Genomic DNA, 17,532 nt, shown 5'->3' with positions numbered 1-17,532 from the left:
CCTTTTAAGGCCCTTGGTTCAGTTACAGAGCAAGTTCTTGGGTTGTAGGGATTTGCACAGGCTGAACAAGATGCTCCAGCTGACTGGAAGTTACTCAAAGCTGTGGATCAAGTGGCAGGATCTGAGGAAAGGTCATCTCAGGAACACCCCTACAAGCTACCGAAGGCTGCCGCTCCAAGCCGACATCGTGACAAGTGGCTGGAGATCGTTTCTCCCCGAGGGAGCCTCGAAGCAAGTAGTATTTAAGCACCTCTCCCTGCCGATGGAGAGAAGCATGTGTCCAACTGGGGTTCGGTGCCGGGGTCTCGGCTGTGAGTCAGCAGGATCTAAATGAGAGAGTATCGCAACCCACGGCACTCAGATCACTAGGGTGACCATGAATCAAGACCTTAGGTTTTATGAAGGGTACAAAGAATCCTATTTGTTGAGGAGGTTGAAGTCATGCTCTAAAAGTTCCCACATTTGCTCCAATGTTTTTCTCTGGGCACCCTTATAAAATAGTAACAATGGGATTGTACGGGGTGGGGGGGAACGCGGCCTTGAGACTCGGTTGTCTTCTATAATCCACACCAGGAACAACGATGTACCTCTTGCTACATTCTAGGCCAGAGGAATTTCCGTGGGATTCTGCAAGGGGATCTGCAGAACAGCATGAGCCTGGCTGGTGCCTCACGGGGCACGTGTGTGTTAACCAGCTCAGAACTCCCCTGAGGACACATGGTTCATCTGGAACAGGGTGGCAAGCCCTGACCAAGTCTGGAATATTGCTGAGGGAATTTTATAGTAACTTGAACTAAAAATTAACTACTGACCGAATCTCTCAGGCTTCCAAAGTCATTACAGCACAAATCTCAAGGCCTGAACATTTACAAGAGTTTTCATTGTGTTCTGCTAAATGTGGCAAATTTCAAAAGCAAATTAATCAAGTTTATGCACTCCTGTCGTCATTTACTGCGGGAATAATCTGTGCAGTCTCCAACACTGGGCGTGAGGACCAAAACAAAACGTTAGGATGACTGGCACACTGATAACCCTTAAAAGCGAAGTTGTTTAACATAACCATGGTCTTTCTCAGTATACCCTTCAATAGAGGCATACTGGTCCGTTCAGAACCCTTCAAATCTGAGTAGGTCTGCCCTGTCATCAGTATACACACCAAGTCCCTTCCCCTCCCCAGTTCTACAGAAGTGTGCTGTTTTCAGTAACTATTTTAATCATAACTTACGGGAACATTTGCACCTGTTACCTTCGTTGGTCATACCAAATCCTTAAAGATGCAGGCGTTTTTGCCATGCTTAACTGAGTGGCTTGAACCTGGATCCAGACCCCACGGTGTCGTTCTACAGGGGCTACCAGTGGAGCGGGAAGCCTGTAACGGAAATGTGTGTGCGCGAGGTCATACTCCCTGGGGCTCACGACTGTCCTTACTTCTTGGTTCTGGGCTTCCCTGCTCCACTGCAGCTGTGACTTGCTCTCCGTGCAGACACAGTCCTAAAGGGACCGCGCAACACTGACCATGCTCCGTCCTGTAGGTCATTAAATCTGTCCCGTTTCTCTGAAGTCCTGTACGTCGGTTCAGCAAACACACCGTTGGGTAATACTCGAGTACCTTCGTCACGTTGCCGAAGAGACGAGAAGGTTAAGTGCCGACCAGCACGGTCCGCATGATGTGCCGCGAGAGCAGAGTCTTTGGGAAGTTGCCCTCCTCCCGAGACGAGCTCAGGCTCCGTGCCTGTAGGACCGAACCTGGCGTCGAGGGGCTGTGATGGAGCCGCCTGAAGCGCAGGTGTGGGCAGAGGACATAGCGCGGAGGGAGAACTAGGGACGTGTGGGGTGGGGCTGTTTCAATTCGGGCTGCAGACAGTGGGTCATAGAACTTGAGTGATGTGTGCAGGGCATTAAATCTTAGGATGCTGGACGGGCCAGGACCGGGTACTGTGCGCTCACTCTGCCGGGCTCTTCCCACGTACTGGCCTAGTGAATCCTGGCAGCAGGCCAGTGACGGAAGGTCTGCCCTAGTTTGGCAGGTAAAACTGGCTTAGTGCTCGCTCACCCCAGTGCTGCTTCGGGCTGGCTGCTCCGGACCTGACCTCTGACCTGACCTCTGCCGCCCGCTGCTTCCAAGTCGGATCCCACAGTGAGACGTGTGCACCCGAGGAGCAGCGGAGGCCTTGGAAGGTCCTCTGCACAGAAGGATACTGCTCCCAAAAGTTACTGGAAGTGCAGGCTCTCAAACCGAATCTGAAGCAAGTCATGATCGAACTCACCCGAAGAGCAACAGGAAGAGGCTGACACACAAGTGAAGTTATGGATTTCTGGACGCACCTCCCCAGATGTAAACCGTGGGTGGGGTGGAGTCGCTCCCACCGCGTCCTGGGTCTGTTCTCCTCATCTGGGAAATGGGGGACAGGAACGGGAGGGGACCTTGAAGGCTGTCTGCTTTGAGAGTTACCGTAGAAGAGAGTCTGTTCATCGGACGGACACGAGCCGGTACCGTCTGAGCACGTTCTTAACTTGTGAAACTTACCTCAAGTGAAGAAAAACGAGGCCACCACAAGCCCGTGTCAGGGGAGGGTCCTTGGCAGCAAAGCCCGACTCCTGGGCTCATGGGGACGGTCCTGGCTCCTCCCTATGTCCAGACGGGCATATCCTGCAGGCCATTGTGAGCTGGGGCCAGGCAGGCCTAGTGTACAAGCGCACCTCGGTTTCACCCGGCTTTTGTGGACCCCGGTGGCGACAGGAAGCCGGCAGCTGGGCCGGGAGGGGAGAGTCGTGGCTCAGAAGCTCTCCAGCGGGTGCCCGCGGAGGAGCCACAAAGGGAGCAGGAACCCCAGTGCCCGGTGCTGGTGGCACCCTTCACACCTCACTCCTCCAGGGCGTGTGGGCAGGGTAGCGAAGGACAGCCTCCCTCCCTGCAGCGTGGCGGCCACCTGCAGCCGTGGTCGCTCAACCCCTGAAGAGTCAGAGCTCAAGGGCCCTCATCTGGTCGGGGAGTGAGGGAGGCCGCACACGGGGACCCAGAGCACGGGTGCGGGCCAGGGGCCAGGGCAAGTGGACCGGCGTGTCCCCCACAACCTTGAGGCAGCGGTGAGCTGGAGTCAGCCCCCAGGACGGCGCAAACGGAGCACCGTGTGGGGAGCCCGAGGTGGATGCGGCCGGGCAAGTGACCGGAGGACGGGCAGGTGCAGAGAAAGCATTCGCCAAGTGCAGCTCGCTCTGTGTTAATCTTGGGTCGTCACGAGGCGCAAGTGACCTCACCACCTTAACCTAAGGCAGCTCTCTGGTGTGTCTGACCCCGTTCAACTCGAACTCGACACCCAGGAAACCCCACAGACGACAAGACCTGTCCGCAGTGCCCTTAGAATCCAGAGCAAAACCACCCAAAGAAACCAAAACCAACACAGAGCCCTCCAAGGTGCACGACGTGGATTCAAGCATTTGTCACTCCTCTATTTTAAACCCCGTTAGCACATACCTGCATATGGTCAAGACCTGGTGCCACCAAGATTCTCATTTAAGGCAACGCACGTGACGAGGGAAGGTTGGCAATCCTGTTACTTCATCCCAAACAGAAATAGACCTCGTTTCTCCAGTTCACTCTCTGCGTCTTAAAGTGGAACAGAACCACCTGTGTGTCTGATGACACCGTGGGGGGCGGGGCCTGTTCCTGATGAGCTGCCGGGCCGAGAGACCCCCTGGTCAGGCCCAGTGAAACCCCAGAGAGCAGCCTGGGCCGGACCTGCTGGAGCGCTCTGTCCCCAGGACGGCACTCGGGAAAGAGACCTGTGGTCTGCCCTCCCCTCCGTACGGCAGAGTGTTTGTCCCTTGGGTTACAATGTAAATGACCACTGGTCTCCGTACCAGCTACTCAGCCCCACGGCTGCTGGGCCTTCGGGCCGGTACCGACAACTCCCTCACCAACCCCTGGAGCCGAGAGGCTTCCTGGGGTCTTGAGAGGCACCCGGGCAGGGTTGCCAGGGGCGAGGCCCACGCAGTCGTGACTGGGGAGTCAGATCCACCAGGCCACAGAGTGAGACGAGAGGGGTTAAGACAGGGTGCGTCCAGCTTCCAAACTCAGAATAGAAGTCTCCAGAGAAGAATGGGGCCCAGGGAGGCAGGGACCCTTGCTCAGAGCCACACAGCTGATAGAGCAGTCGAGCCAGGAGTGGAACCTGAGACTTTTGGCTCCCCATGAATGTATCCTGTAACCACATAGGTAAAAATCAGAGTCAAAATTAATCTCAGAAACTCAAATTGTGTGTATATAGTACAGCAAGGGCTCACACCTTGGCAGACACCCAGCATGCAGCCTGATGGAGGAACAGCAGACCCGCATCCCCCTGGGACCTGTGCTCACGGAGGGGAGGGTCCGTGCAGCCGTCCAGCCTCGGAAACCTCTCGTTCTCTCTCCTCTGTCTTCAGCGCACGTAGCTTGATTCATGCAAATTCAGGCTGTGGGAAGATGCCCGTCGGAGGGCCTTGGCGGGTAACTGCTGCTGCCAGCCACGCAGCTGGGCACACCGGGCGCTGGTCTGAGAGTGTTAGGACTCATCTAATACCAATGATGAACGAGCCCGCACTCTGCTTCCAACCAGTTCATTGTTTAGAGAAGTAGTTTCAAATACTGTCTGAATATTAGAGTCGCTGGAGTGAGAGGGCATGAGTGAGTGGGAGAGGGGCAGAGAAAGAAAGAATCCCAAGGAGGCTCCACGCTCCATGCAGAGACCACGTGGGGCTCCATTTCAACCCTTGGATCCTGACCTGAGCCAAGATCAAGAGTCAGACGTTTAACCAACAGAGCCACCCAGGCACCCCACTTTTGTAAGATTTTTTTTTTTTTAAATGTTTGTGAGAGAGCGTGAGCAGGGCAGGGGCAGAGAGAGAGGGAGACACAGAATCTGAAGCAGGCTCCAGGCTCTGAGCTGTCAGCGCTGAACCTGATGCGGGGCTCAAACCCATGAACCGTGAGATCATGACCTGAGCAGAAGTTGGACAGTTAACCGACTGAGCCACCCACAGGTGCCTGTTTTTTAAAAATCTTCACTGTATGTATTTTTTTAAATTGAAGTGTAATTAACATACAATGTTATGTTAGCTTCAGATGTACAACATAGTGATTCAACAATTCCATCCAATATCATATTATTGACTATTCCCTCTGCTGTGCTTTTTATCTCTGAGACTTATTTATTTTATAGCTGGAAGCTTGTACATTTTACTCCCCTTTATCTATTTTTTCCTTTTCTCCCCACCCACCTTTCTCCTGGCCATTACCAGTATGTTCTCTACTAAGAGTCTGGTTTTTGGTTCGTTTCTTTGTTTCTTTTGTTTTTTGGATTCCACATGTGAGTGCAATCATACGATGTTTGACTTATTTCAGTTAGCATAATGCCCTCTAGCTCCATCCATGATGTAAATGGCAAGATCTCATCCTTTTTGATGGCTGAGTAATATTCCATTGCACATATATACACATCATGTCTTCTTTATCTGTTCATCTGTCGGTAGACACTTCGGTTGGTTCCCTAGCTTGGTGACTATAATGTTCCAATAAACGTAGAGGTGCATGTATCTTTTCAAATTTTGGGGCTTTGGGGGGTAAATACCCACTAGTAGGATTGTTGGATCATAGAGTAGTTCTACTTTTAATTTTTTGAGGAACCTCCATACTGTTTCCACAGTGGCTGCTCCAATTTACGTTCCCGTCAACAGTACAAGAGGGCTCCTTTTTCTCCACATCCTCACCAACACTCGCTGTTTCCTGTCCTGTTGATTCTAGTGATTCTGACAAGTATCAGGTAACACCTCATTGAGGTTGTGATTTGTATTTCCGCGATAATGAGCATCTCTGTCTGCGGGTCATCTGGATGTCTTCTTTGAAAAAGTGTCTATTCAGGTCCTCTGCCCATTTTTTAATTGGATTATTCATTTTTTTGGCATTGACTTTTAGAAGTTCTTTATATATTTTGGATATTAACCCCTTTTCAGTTATATCACTTGCAAATTATCTTCTCCCATTCTGTTGGGTTGCCTTTTCGTATTGTTGAAGGTATCCTTTGATGTGCACAGTCTTTTGTTTTGGTGCAGTCGCAACAATTCTTTAGCTTTTGTTTCCCTTACCTGAGGGCACATATCTAGAAAAATGTTGCGATGGCCAGTGCCAAAGAGATTACTGCCTGTGTTTTCCTATAGGAGTTTTATGGTTTCAGGTCTCCCAGTTAGGTCTTTAATCCTTTTGAGGTTTTTTTTTATGTGCAAGAAAGTTTCATTGTTTTGCGTGTGGCTGTCCAAATTTCCCATCACCATTTGTTGAAGAGACTGCCTTTTTCCCAATGTATATTCTTTCCTGCTTTGTGGAAGACTGATTGACCATATGGTCCTGGGTCTGTTTCTGGACTCTATCCTGTTCCACTGATCTCTGTGTCTGTGTTTGTGCCAGTACCGTACTGTCATGATCACTACAGCTTGGTAATATGGTTTGAAATCAGGGAGCATGATATCTCCCACTTTGTTCTTCCTTCTCAAGATGACTTTGGCGTTCGGGGTATTCTTGATTCCACATAAAGCTTGTGATTATTTATTCTAGTTCTGTGAAAAATTTTGTTGGTATTTTGATGGGGATTGTATTGAATCTGTAGATGGCTTCAGGTAGCATGGACATTTTTAGCAGTATTAGTTCTCCAATCCATGGGCCTGGTGTATCTCTGCATTTGCTTATATTGCCTCCAGTTTCCTTCCTCATGTCTTACGGTTTTCGGAGTACAGGTCTTTCACCTCCTTGATTAAGTTTGTTTCTGGGTATTTCATTCTTCTTGGTGCACCTCTTAATAGGATTATTTTCTTAACCTTGGTGAGCTTTGAAAAACCTTCATGTGTGGGTTCTCCCCACAGAGATTTTGCCTTAATTGGACAGGTATAGAGCCTGGGCATCAACTCTAATGTGCAGCCAGGGTTGAGAACCCCTGGGCTACGTGAGGAGGCAGACATGGAAAGTGGTAGGGGTGGCTCGGTGCGCCATGGTCTGGGTCATCCCCGTGGGCCAAGGAAAACCATAGTGGGGACACCTGACCCAGATACTGTGGGTCAGAAAGTGTCAGAGGAAGTAACCGTGAGAGAGGGCCACTTGAGGCCTCTCCCTGAGCAAGTGTGTTCCAGGGGAGTCTCCCTTCCCATCGTGCTGCTTTGATTCACAGCTGCTGGTCGGTCCTGCCCGAGCCAATTAGGGTCAGACTGGCTCTCCTGAGGGTAAGGGGCCAGGCACCAGGTATGAAGGTTTTCATACCCAACAGGAGGTGTCTGTTCTCTGCCTGGATCCGTGGTCAGCATCGAAGCCTGTGTCTCCAGGAGGGGCTGATCAGGAGAGGCTATCAGGAAGATGGGGTCTGGCTGGCTTGACGAGCCCCGCTTCTTGGCATAACTCTCCATAACCCAGCATAATTTTTAGGGTGAGCGTTGGGGTCTTGAACACAGAACTCCTCATTAATATTGCAGCTGCACCACAAATCAAACAGACTTGATGTGCTGAATTAGGGATTGAGAAGTATCCCTTACCTTGCTTTTGGTGGCTAATCTCATTCTGGTTCCAAACAAGCAACTGGCAGAGAGTTCTTAGAAAATAACCCAGCCGTGGAGATCGAGTCTATATAATACAGAGTATATCCAAGGTATTAATCGGAGCTGCTGAAGGAAGTGGGTATAAAATATATATCTTTATTTTAAAATCCTTATTTGGCCTAGCTATATCAGTGAAAAAGTGTCGGACTTGTGATTTATAAATCTCTACAATCTGAACGTCTGAGTAGACACTATTCCTGCAGGAGAGAATCTATCTTCCTACAGGATGCATCTCCAGTCTGAAACCTTGTGCGTCACTTGCGTTAAGTAAGTACGGTCATTACACGTGATTTATAGCCTCTCAAGCTGTTTTTCAAATGTTACGTCTGGATTTCCAAGGATGATGAAGTCTGCGTGATACTGCAGTGGTGGCTACGTGACATGGCGCACTTGTCAAAACCCGCAGAACTGTGAATCACAGAGACTTGTCCATAATGTCTGCACGTTTGTAAAAGACCATTTACAAATTTAAGTTTACAAGTTTAAATTTACGAGTTTAAGGGGGTCCCGGGATGGAATCCAGAAGTCTTGAAACTACCTCTCTGAAGCGGGTGGGGGAAACGTTGCTGACCTAAGTAGCCTCAGAAGTGAATGGAAGTCTGTGCACAGCCCTGCGGTCTACTCGATAATGTTGGTCCTTTCCGATGCTCCTGCTCCTGTGCCCTGGAACTGAGCGATTAACCAGATGGATGACCATGACCAGGGCCGGGTTTCCTGCTGCTGGAGTACGGGCTCGTATACGCAAGACGAGGGTGTGTGCGGTACCGGGCTAGACCGGGAACATCGGCACGAACTCGGGTTTGGTTCAGTGTGGACACAGCTGATGGCACACTTGTGCAGACATGGGTCCGTACACGGGGCAGTGTGCACACGTGCTTCCTTGCCGTCAGCTGAGTCTGGAAGCAGCAGCAGCAGCACACAGTCCTGTCCCCACCCCTTTCTTAGACAGTAGCGCATCGCGCACGCTGTTCTGTCCCTTGCTTTCTCACTGATCAGTGTAACCTACGTACTTCCTCTATCAGCACTGAAGGCCGCAAGTGTTTTCACAGCGGCACGATGTTGTGTTGTATGCACACCCCGTGGTTGGTGCAGCAGCCCCGATCGGTGGACGTGTGCTCTTCCCAGTCTCGGGCCGTTTCCCGGTGACGCTGCAGCAGACGCACTGGTCCGTGCAGGACCCTGTTCGTGTGCAGGTGCGTCTGTCGGACAGAGTCCTCAGGTGAGAACGCCGAATCACTGGGCATGTGCCCTTGTAGTGTGATCAGTACAGACCCGTTTCAGAGCACGGAAGTTCCACTTTTATGCTCCTGCCAGTAATAGGTGAGAGTGTCGGTTTTGCACCCACCTTACCAACAGAGCCTCATGTCTTTCTTCCTCGTCTGGCATTTCGGCACCTCGTTTGGTAAGAAATGGTATCTCTGTGATCCTAATTTGCATGTCACTTGTTATGAATCAGGCTGAGGATCTTCCAGATATTTAAGACCCGTTTGTGTTTGTTTTACGCTGAATTGTCCTCTGGGTCGTTTTCCCATTCTGTTGAGTCAGTGGTTTCTTGCGGCTGGGTTTCCCCCCCCCCCCCCCCCCATGAATACAAAGGAATTCTTTATGGAAAATTAGCCCTCTGTCTCTGACAAAAGTCACAGAAAATTTCCCCCATTTATCACTAGTCTTCTGACTTTGCATAAGATACTATGTTAACATGTGAATATCTGTTTTTACAGGTGTATTTATTAATCACTTAACCTTTACTTAGGAGAGAATATGCCAATGTGCTCTAGACCTGTAGACCCTTTGGAACATCACGTCAGCCCCTGGGCTCATGTGGGATTTACCCACCCTTTGGGGACGGAGGCATCTCACTGAGGTGTCTGGGTCCTCCTCACCAGGTCCTACCAGCTGTGAATCTGTAACTTACCGGAAGAGTGATTCACAACACGCCTCTGTTCACCAGACCTAGAGATTTGGTGTTTTGTTTTGTTGTTTGTTGTTACGTGGATCAGGCAGGACCTGCCTGGGCTGCTGTATCATTTGGCCGCAGGGAACTCACTCAGTCCCTGGCTGCTCCTGTAGGTTGGACGGTTCTGACGATGAGCCCGACCCTGCTGCCTACTTCTGTCGTGACACTCGCTGTGCACCTGACACTTCTCGCCTCTGCCCTGGGATCGTCCTCCCTGTGGGAATCAGGGCGTTCACTTCAAGTGCGGTCATTCCGGAGAGCCACTCTGGCCCTACGCGAGGCTCCGGTCCTTTGCTTGCTGCTACTTCTCAGGGTTTTGTTGAATGGTGTCTTCCTGCCCTTCAAGGGACACAGCCGGGAGAAGAGTGAGCAGTTCACCAGCCCTCCCACCCCCCCCCCCCCACCCCCAGGTCTTTGACTCGTTTCCTTCCCGTTACACCAGGGAATCGCTAGCATATCAAGGGCAATGAGCCCGGGTCAGCTGGGCCGGACCCCATGGGCAGGTCTGTGTCTTTGCAGCCCTGGGGATGGCAGCTGAGACTTCGCTAAGACTTGACTTTACAATTGCTTCAGAACGTACACAGTTCATTCAGGGTACAAGCTGGTGCGCGTAGACAAACGCCTCAGCCTACCTTCCCCCTCCCCCCCCCCCCCACCCCGTTAGTCACAGAGGTGAAGCCTAAGTTCGGTACCCTCAGCAGTGTTCACACAGTTAACGAATTCGTCAAGTCGTCCGCATATAGAAGCATGATAGACACCTTTCTTTTCTTTTTTAAAGTTTTATTTATTTGGTGAGCGAGCGAGCAAGGGAGGGACAGAGAGAGAATCCCGAGCGAGCGAGCAAGGGAGGGACAGAGAGAGAATCCCAAGCAGGCTCCACACCCAGAGCCCGACACGGGGCTCGAACTCACAACCCTGGGAGCATGACCGGAGCAGAAATGAAGGGTCAGTTGCTCCACCCGCTGAGCCGGCCAGGCACCCCAGAAAGCTGCCTTTCATATCGCTTTAGGCTGAAAGAGGGAAAGCCCAGGTCGTCGCTCAAGGGTCCACCTATGTCCATAAAAGGGATTTCTTAGTCAACTGCAGAAATATAATATGGTTCCTGCTATTTTCATGGCTTTCTGCATTGCTGGGCCTGTGAGAAACTGTACCGTAGCAGGCCTGGGCAGGAGCGGGCCCAGCAGCACAGCGCCTACTATAAAAACAGCACATTTGGAATGGCTCCCAGCTGCCGGATCCAGCCCAGTGATGGCAGGATCTCCGGTAACCTCACCCACATTGACTGTCTTAGTCTAACCTAAAGTTTCCATCTTTACACCATCAGAGCACCGCTAAGCTCTTCTTTCTTTCCTATCGTAAGCTGGCAAAATCATCTCCCATCGGTTTGACTCCGTAGCCGACCACGCAGGGCGGGCTGGGCTCTGAGTTTGGCGACGGCTTGTCAGGCGGTGGAGGGACAGGGCACACGCAGAACTGGTCACACACGTGATGTGGTTGTACGGCCTGCAAGCCAGCAGGTGAGATAGTTCGTGAGAAGGGAGGCTGGGCAACGTCCTCTAGCAAGGGAGGCTCACGATACGTTGGGGACACATTTCAGTTCTTTGGCAGCATGCTTGCCCGGAGCTCTGACTTTCACTTCTTAGAACTGGGGAATCTGAATTCGACTAATGCAGCAACCAGCAAGATCAGCTTCGAGTCTGGCTTCATCCACCTCAGCCCAGTCGCTGGAAGACACATATTTCCCTTTCAGGGCCATCATAGAAAGGCTCTTGTTCTCAGCTGGCCCGTGGCCAACAATTTAGGACTTCAGCAGCCACTACCCACTCCCATAGATGAATTCCTTGTGGCTTTCATACTGTTCTGTGTGGGTCACCGCTGCTTTCTCCATAGTGTTGCCTTTCACGAGCACTTGAGACGCGTTTCTGGTTAAGAGCTCGCCACTGTGTGCCCAGAGTTCTGTCCTTTATACTAGTTGGACGTTTCCTGCTGTCCCCAGAGTCCAAACGAGGACTCCCGAGTAGGTCACAGACTGCAGGAGCCAGACCATCAGAGTGAGAGGCTGCCGCTGAGCTGGGAATTATGCCCAAACATGCCCTAGAGGGGGGTGTGCTGGGCACACACTGCCACCTCCATGGCTCACCCAGCTTGGACCAGGACACAAAGTGTCTGTCACTGCTGCCCCTGTGAAGTGGTCACAGCAGCCACCTCCGTGGCCACCTGTGCCAGAACGGAGTCAGAGTGGTCTCTTTTTTTGTGTGTCGCTGGTTTCCAACTCAGAGTCCTGGAGAGGACTTCTACTGGGGAACACTTTGGCCACACGCCTCCTCTCCGGACACACAGTAGACCCGGAAAGCAGATATCCAGCACTCCAGCTTCCGTGGTGCACACGGGGCTTCTGCGAATACAGCACCTGCTGCTCAGAGGCTGGAAAGCCAAAAGGAATAGTGTATGTCCAGCTCGGCTTATGAGATCGATTGACATTTACAAAAAGAAGAAATTTCTCTTTCAAACTCCTCAATGTTAAAAAAAAAAAAAAAGGGCATTTAAAGTCTCCACTTTAGGGGCGCCTGGGTGGCTCAGTAGGTTGAGCATCCTACCTTGGCTCAGGTCATGATCTCGCAGTTTGTGGGTTCGAGCCCCATGTCGGGCTCTGTGCTGACAGCTCAGAGCCTGGAGCCTGCTTCGGATTCTGTGTCTCCCTTTCTCTCTGCCCCTCCCCCACTCACATGCCCTCTCTCTTAAAAATAAATACACATTAAAAACATTTTATAAAGTCTCCATTTTATTTACTGGTCTACAGTGCATTTTTGCTTATCTTTCTGTATTTTCCCCGAATACGACAGTAGGGGTTAGGAAGATTCTAAATATCAAATTATTAAATTTTATTCTGTCTTTGTACTTTACTGATCTACAGAACATATCCCGTTTTCAAGTATTAGATTTTACACAGATTAATTCAAAATGTTTTTTATTTCTTATATGTTAAAATGTTTGAAAATAGCAGTTATAAAATAAAGTAATAGAAACAGACTCTTTAAAGAAAGGTTTACACTTGATATTTGTTGGTACAATATCCTAAGCCTTCCTGAGTTCATTTTGCTTTGTTTTATTTTAGGTAGAGCTGACCGTGGTCCCGTCTCTGTGCAGGAAATTGGACTTAGCAAGTGGCAGTCACAGCCACATGGCGAGTCCTTAAGTAACAGTCAGTTTCTAACACTGAACCTCTAGACATCACACCAAGCCTGACGATGTGAGAGAAGGAGCCAGATCGAAGCCCATTTGGGAAAAGAAAGAAAATAATCTCAAACTGCTGCTTTGATGTCACATTAGGCCATTAATATGCATCACGTGTGTTTAAGTTAAAACTTTTGCCCGGTGCTGGTATGACTTTGCATGCCTACAAGACCCAGCATTAAGTTACTGTGCATTCGGACAGGAAACGTGACTTGGGCCATTGTTACTGATGAGGCTCAGAGTCCGGTCCCCGGTCCTGCGTTCTCTGCACTTTCCACCGGCCTGACTGCCTGTTCCTTGTAAACGATGTATTCGGTGGACGCGGGAACCATACATCTGCCCAGAGATGGTTCTACTTGGGCCTATCTGCTCTCTTCCTGGATGCTGCCTTTTGATTCCCTAGAGTCTTGATTCCCTAGAATAGAGCATACGGAGTTTGGTGACCAGTCCTTCCGGCCCCACCTGGTCTCATGTTGGAGGCTGTGGGAGTGGTTGTTAGCTTTTAACAGTAGAGTTGATCCTTGAACCACACAGTTCACACTGTGTTAATCCAGTTACATGCAGATTTTTTGATACATACAGTACCATAAATGTATTTCCCTTGTGATTCTTAATAACATTTTCTTTTCTCTAGCCGAGTTTGGATTAAGAATATGGTGTATGATACATGTAACATATAAAATATGGGTTAATTGATCGTATATGTTATTAAGGCTTCTGGTTAGCAGTAGGCTACTCGTGGTTAAGTTCCGGGGGGAGTCCAGAGTTAGACATGGGTTTTCGACTGGGTGGGGGCCGATGCCTTCCCAACCCCCACATTATTTAAGGGTCAACTATATCCACCCTTCAGACCATCATCTCTATTCATATTCCAAGTATTTTTAGAACGTGGTCCTAGTTTTAGATTTTAGAAAGTTTCCCCTTGAGATTTTCTCAAGCTTTGTGCAAAAACTGGAGGAGGAGGGCTTAACGATGATATGAAGGGGCATCGTGAGCTGTGTTCACCCCTAGCCAAGGGGGGAAACGCAGCAGTTGCCTAGCAGACTGCAGCAGAGATCAGCTCAGGCTCTCACCTCTTGTCTCCACAGGAAAGAGGGCAAGGCAGCTGGGCGTCCGCAGAAAGGAGATGGAGGGGTGACCAGCAGTGCTGCAGAGAGCACAGGGCTGCATAAACAGGGTCAGGGCAGGGGTGCTAACTGGGACAGACTAGTGTGGCTGTGTGAGAACTGACACTGTCAGGAAAGGGACACCCAATAGGAGACAGCATGATCTGAAACCATGAGCATCACCCATAATACTTAGGTATTTATAGACACATTTTTAAGAAAGAAAAGAAAGAGAATTCTTAACAGTTTGGCACAATTTTAGTCCTCAAGGGCGCCTAAGAAAAGAGACACCCTTTAAAAGTTACTGTGAGCTTTAGATGAGCCTCTTGTTGTTAGCATACATAGGGGACTGAAGGACACACATTAAGGACAGAAGGACACACATGGGGACAGAAGGACAGAAGGGACAGAAGGACACACAGAGACAAATAGGAGACAGAAGGACACATGGGGACAGAAAGACACACATGGGGACAGAGGGACACACAGGGGACAGGACAGAGGAGGGACACACAGAGGAGACAGAAGGACACGTGGGGGCAGGACACACATGTGGACAGAAGGACACACAGGGCAGAAGGACACTCATAGGAGAGCAAAGGACACACAGGGGACGGAAGGACAACATGGGGACAGAAGGACACACATTGGTAGGATGGGACAGGACAGGGTGGGAGGTGGGGTGGAGAGAACTAGAATGATGAAGACCAACACAGCCAAGGTCACAGTTACCCAGCTCTCCTGAAGGTCATTTATTGAGCTCTGACTGAGATCGACAGGTTAGGGTAGAGAATCTGCAACTTCCCCGAAACAATTTCAAGGAAAAGGAAAGTAAGGAAAGTGAACGCGTATCCTCAGGGATTTGGAGCCATGACCCCATGCGTTTCCTCTGGTGAAATAAGGTCAGTCAGTCATGCTCCTTTTTGGTTCAGAAAAGGCATTTTCGTCTATTTGTGTTGAAAGAACACTAACTGTGAATTTAAGAAACTAGGAGGGGAGTGGGGACCAGAAAGGTTTCTAGCCTGCTCGTCCTGCACTCAGAATCCCAGGTATTTGAGGTGTTACCCCAACGAAACAAGGCTGCTTTTCTCATGACCTTTAAACATGTCAGAAAATGTTTTGAGAAACGACAGCATTGTTAAATGGACATATAGCCTCCTCCCAAGAAGGCAGCACTTACTTGAATATTTAAGTTAAAATTTAAACATCTGTAACCGAATGAATGTTGTAGATGAGGTTAAGCACGAATTCCTTCCTTTGAAAAGTGAAAAATCATACCTGGGCCTCTGCGGTCATTGAAAGTAATAGCGCCCGGTTCCCGTACTGCCCAGGGCTCCTTCTGCACAGGGACAGGTGGAGGAGGATGGGGTCGATCGAGATAAAAATCTCTTCCATGAATGTAAGCGATATGACCATTTCTGAATTCCCGCAGTAATTTTTTTTTTTAACGTTTATTTATTTTTGAGACAGAGAGAGACAGAGCATGAATGGGGGAGGGTCAGAGAGAGGGACACACAGAATCTGAAACAGGCTCCAGGCTCCGAGCCGTCAGCACAGAGCCCGACGCGGGGCTCGAACTCACGGACCGCGAGATCATGACCTGAGCCAAAGTCAGCCGCCCAACCAACTGAGCCACCCAGGCGCCCCGAATTCCCGCAGTAATTTATACGTGCTGTCAGCGTGGGTTAGAAATGGGGAGGAGACGATGGTGGATGTAAAATGCTTTAATTTCCAGCTGTTTGCCTCAGAATCTAGCTGAGTAGCTTGGATGCATAGAAGGTCACACGAAGGGGACGTTCACCTGCTTGCTTGCAATGCCTCTTCCTTTAGGTTGATCTTCCTCTCTGGTGTCCCCCACACGGCCTTGCATGGGCCACGGGACAATTCACGTGCTTGGAAGATTTCCCTGGTGGCCGTTGGAGAGACGCGGGCGTCCTACAGCCTTGCCTCTGAGTGCCAGGACCGTGCTGACGCAGGGACAGCAGAGCAGGCCCTGACCTAAGGAGCTCCCCGTCTCTGGGGAGGCAGCGCCACAGGTGAGTTGAGCCCACGGTGTCCCAGGGGGACGTGTGCAGAGATGTGTGTCTCGGGCTCCGAGCAGGACATCAGAGTGCACCGCTGGCAGGTGCCCAGGAGTGCACATGTGCGAACCAGGCCACGCCCGGGGACTGGGTGACTGTGCCCACAGCCCTGCGCCGGCCCCCCCACCCCCAACCCCCGGGCACAGCGCCCAGCTCCCCTCTCCCCTCCCCCTCCGGGACAGAGCGCTCACCTGCCCTCCCCCCGCTCCAGGGCACAGCACCCACCTGCCCTCCCCCTCCAACGCCAGGGCACAGCGCCCAGCTGCTCGCAGCTGCACCAGGCATCCCCAAGCACCCCCGCACCGGGCAGAGTGTCCAGCTGCACTGCCCCCACCCAGGGCGCCTGGTCGAGGGCTGGTCCCTGCCGGGGAAATGTGGCCGGCAGAGCGTGACCGCCCTCGAACAAGGTGGAGATGCTGCTGTCCCGGACGGTGCCAGCCGCGCCCGCGTCTGTTCCCGGGGCAGGCCGCGGGACACCTCTCTTTGCTGACCACCTTTCCCACTGTCTCCGGGCCGCACACCTAGGGCGCGTGACCACTTTCCCACAGAAGCAGCCCAGGGTGTGGAGGAAGCACTACTGCCCTGGGTGGCCCCGCGGGTGGGCGGAGCACCTGGGTGAGTGGGGAGAGCACTAGGCAGGAGTGGGCAGGGCATCCAGGTGGTGGGCGGGACCTGCACAAGGTGGGCGGGCACTCGGGAGGATGGGACCTCAGGCTGGGTGGGCGGGGCACCTGGGTGGTGGGAGGGACCTGGACACAGTGGGCAGGGCACTCAGGGGAAAATGGGACCTCAGGCTGGGTGGGCGGGGCACCTGGGGGGTGGGGGGCCCCCTAGGCAGGAGCGGGCGGGGCACACAGGTGGTGGGCGGGGCATCTGGGTGATGACAGGGCCCTGGGCAGGAGTGGGTGGGACATCCAGGTGGTGGGCGGGGTCTGGGCAGAGTGGGCGGGGCCTGCGCACTGACACCTGCTCCCAGGCTTGCACAAAGTGGCTGGTCCGCTGCGCAAGAGGGCGTTGTAGCTGCTGACCGCTCCATCCTACCCCGTGCGTTCTTTGCCAAAGTGAACTCTGGAGACTCGATTTCATTATCCACGAAATGGGGTGAATGAGCCACTTTAGGGCTGTTTGAGGGTTAAAAGAAAGATGTATCTAAATTACTGGCGTGCCTAGCGCTGGTAGGTTCTCATTGGCATTAATTTCTTTCCAAACCCCATCTGATTCAACCCCCGGCCGCTGAGCGTCCACTAGCTTCCAGGCACTGGAGACACAGTGTGAAATAACACTCAAGAATCCTGTGCGGGGGAGAGGAGGGACCAGTAGGTGGCCGCGGGGAGAGCTGTGATGGCAGAATTGCTGGGTGCTCCCGGGCCACTTGAGAGAGGCCTCTAGGCCAGGTTCAAGGTGTCAGGAGGGCTTCCCGCAAGAAGAAACAACAGAAGGCCATGGACGAGTGGAGAGGGCTGTGGAGGGAGGCAGGCTTGCAGTGGGTCGGAGGCGGGCTGAGCAGGAGGACCAGGGCGCTGGGAGGAGCTCACACCAG

This window comes from Panthera onca, chromosome D1 (genome assembly GCF_046562875.1).
Source record: "Panthera onca isolate mPanOnc1 chromosome D1, mPanOnc1 haplotype 2, whole genome shotgun sequence".
NCBI classification, from domain to species: Eukaryota; Metazoa; Chordata; class Mammalia; order Carnivora; family Felidae; genus Panthera; species Panthera onca.
The sequence above is the reverse complement of the archived record's forward strand: the minus strand, read 5'-3'. Positions refer to the sequence as shown.